At 38.0% G+C, this 3,567-nt stretch overlaps 1 protein-coding gene across 1 annotated transcript in view; it reads left to right on the forward strand.

The window, feature by feature from the left end:
* Ube2g1 (ubiquitin conjugating enzyme E2 G1) overlaps positions 1-3,567 on the forward strand; it is a 75,367-nt gene that overhangs the window by 5,208 nt on the left and 66,592 nt on the right. The gene's annotated exons all lie outside the window — the stretch shown is intronic.

Genomic DNA, 3,567 nt, shown 5'->3' on the forward strand with positions numbered 1-3,567 from the left:
AGATGGCTCAGTGGTTAAGAGCGCCGACTGCTCTTCCAAAGGTCCTGAGTTCAAATCCCAGCAACCACATGGTGGCTCACAACCATCCGTAACAAAATCTGATGCTCTCTTCTGGAGTGTCTGAAGACAGCTACAGTGTACTTACATATAATGATAATAAAAAAAAATCTACAACCTGTATTTCTTGGCTACCTGTCTTTAAGTAGGTTGTTATGTTGTACATGTCAGACTTTAAAAATAGAGATTTCTCGCCTCCTTCAAAGAGGATTAGTTTGTATTTGTTGATATGGCCTAGGAATCCAGTGGACTTCTTTACTTTTTTTCCTTTATTTTGTGGTGCTAGAGATTGAAGCTAGCTGAATGCTAGGTGGAAGTCTACCTACTACTGAGCCACACTCTCAGCCCAAGAATTTAATACTTCTTAGTGACCTTTTAGAATATATTGGCCTTCTGGTAATTCCAGTAGAAATCACAAAAGAGAGAAAATAGAATAAGTGATAATTCCTCTAGTATGTGAAAGATTCAGAGTAGTGAACATGTTAATTAAGAATTGTGGAGGGACTAGAGAGTTGGCTCAGTGGTTAAGAGTGCTAGCTGCCCTTACAGAGGACCAGGGTTTGATTCTCAGTACCCATGTGATGACTTACAACCACCTAATTTCATTTTCCTGGTATCTGACACCCTCTTCTAGCTTTTGCAGGCACTAGATATGCAGGAGGTGAAGATACAAACATCTATACACTGTACAAAACAAGACAACAACAATTAAATTTTAAATGAAAAAAATTGTTGAAATGGGAAGTGTGGTTCAGTGGTATACTTTGCCTAGGATGTGTGAGCCTAAGTTTGATCTCCAACCATTGCTCAAACAAACAAACAAACAAACAAACAGACTCTACATGTTTAGAAATTAAAGAAAAGCTGCAAGTAAATTTATATAAACTACCAATTATTCAAGTGCTAGAGGAATTTGCTTTTATATTTTGGGGGGGGAGCCAAGTGGTTCTGTTTCCTTTCTAACTGCCAGGTTTACAGATAACTGGCTTTATTCAGTGCTAGGGACTCTACTCAGGATTTTTTATATGTTAGACAAACACTGCCAACTGAGCTATATTTCACCCAAACTTGGGAGTTTCATTTTGTTTTGTTTTGTTTTGTTTTTGTTTGTCTTTGAGATGGGTTTTCTATATGTAGACCTGTTTCTCACTATGGAGCTTCAAGACCAAGCTGGCCTTGAACTCAGAGATCTGCTTGCCTCTGTCTCTCAAGCACTGAAGTTAAAGGTGTGCTTTACACTTGGAAATTTTAATATCCAGAAATCATGTATTAGTAAAGAAATATATGACAAGTGTTTATTATACTGAATGCTTTGATACACGCACATAAATATGCACACACACACACACAAGACAGAACTCCTAGGGCTGGTAAGGGCTGGTAATTTTTAAAGATTGACTTTATGTGTGTGTATATCCATCTGTGTAAGTATATGTCATATGTGTTCATGCCTAAAGAGGCCAGAAGAAGGTATCACATATTCTGGAGCTCAAGTTACAGGCAGCTATAAAAAGCCTGACATCCCAGCACTCGGGAGGCACTTGGGAGGCAGAGGCAGGCGGATTTCTGATTTCTAGGCCAGCCTGGTCTACAGAGTGAGCTCCAGGACAGCCAAGGCTATACAGAGAAACCCTGTCTTGGAAAACAAAGAAAAAAACAAACAAAAACAAAAACAACAACAAAAGCCTGACATCTGTGCTAGGAATTGAACTCAGACCTTATAGGAAAGCTGCAAACACTTAGCTTCTGAGCCATCTCTACACCCCCTATTAAAAATACCAAATTAACATTAATGAAGCAAACATGATTTGGAGAGGTATTGTATGGTTTAAAGTCCCTCAACTAAGGAAACATCCAGTAATTATTTGCTTGATGTATTGTAATATAGAATCTGAAGAAAGCCTTAATGATGCCCATTACAGGTGGTTGTGAGTCACCTGTGGTTGCTGGGAGTTGAACTCAGGACCTCTGGAAGAGCAGTTGGTGCTCTTTTTTTTTTTAGATTTATTTATTTATTTACTTTATGTATATGGGTGTACTGTAGCTGTACAGATGGTTGTGAGCCTTCATGTGGTTGTTGGGAATTGAATTTTTAGGACCTCTGCTCACTCCGATCAGCCCACTTGCTCTGGTCCACTCCACTTGCTCAGGTACACTGTAGTTGTCTTCAGATGCGCCAGAAGAGGGCGTCAATTCTCATTACGGATGGTTGTGAGCCACCATGTGGTTGCTGGGGTTTGAACTCTTTGGAAGAGCAGTCAGTGCTCTTACCCACTGAGCCATCTCACCAGCCCCTCAGTTGGTGCTCTTAACCACTGAGCCCGTAAGTGAACTTTCTTAATGTTGAGGACTAAAACAGTTTTTAAGCAGTAGATATTTAGTGAATAGTTTCAATAATAGAAAATTTAGGTATTTATAAATGCTAATTTGATTTTTAAAAATGTAAATAAAATACTTTAGAATGAAATATACTTTCTGCATTAGTCTTTATAATGGATGACCTCACTTCTATTTCTTCCTTTTTGGTTTTTGAGACAGGGTCTCATTATGTAGCTTTGGCTAGCTTGATGCTTGTTGTATAGACCAGGCTAGCCTCAAACTTACAGAGGAAGGAACACTTGCCTATGCCTTCAGAGTGCTGGATTTAAAGGCATATGCCACCATACTTATACAACCTGTTCTAAATCTAAAATACTGGTTGATATGTTTAAGTGTTGAACTAACTATGGCTTTTAGATATTTATCAGCACATTAATATATTTACTATAAAGCAGTACTAACAGTTCCATATGTAGCTTACTTAAAATAATACATAAAAGTCATTCCAATTCATAACTAGTGTGTATGTAGTATTATCTGTAGGTGGTGTATTTCCACATGTTTGTAAATTAAGGGCCCTTTGATTATTACTAGAAGGAAAGCATAATCCATAGAAGAAAATATTGGTACATTAGACATTATCAAAACTAAAACCTTTGGATGTATGAAAACTTTTAGGGAGATGAGAAGATAGATTACAGGGTTGAGAAAGATGGCTCTCAGAAAGAATGCTTGATGTGCAGGTATGAGTTCAAGTTCCTAGCACCCATGAGTTCAAGTTCCTAGCACCCATGCAAGAACCTATAGTTGCAAGTATCTGTTACACCAGCATAGATGAAGATGGAGACAGGCTTACATCTGGATCCCTGGAGTTCCTTGGCTAGCCCCTCTAGCCAAGTGAAAACAGGGAGCTTTAGTTCAGGTTCAGTGAGAGACCCTGTCTCAAGAGAATAGAGAAAGGCTCTTGGCATCCTTTTGGACCCTAAGCATGTGAAGATATGAGTCCACAAACTCTCATACATTTCATTTACATAACCACTGCCAACAGATAATACTGCATACACATTAGTTATGAATTGGAATGACTTTTTTTATTATATATTATGTGTGTTTGTAAGTTCATGCATGTTGCATCATGCATATGAGAGTTCAAGGACAACTTTTTTTAAAAAAAATAAAAAAATTTTTTTT

Source organism: Mus caroli, chromosome 11, assembly GCF_900094665.2.
Source record: "Mus caroli chromosome 11, CAROLI_EIJ_v1.1, whole genome shotgun sequence".
Lineage (NCBI taxonomy): Eukaryota > Metazoa > Chordata > Mammalia > Rodentia > Muridae > Mus > Mus caroli.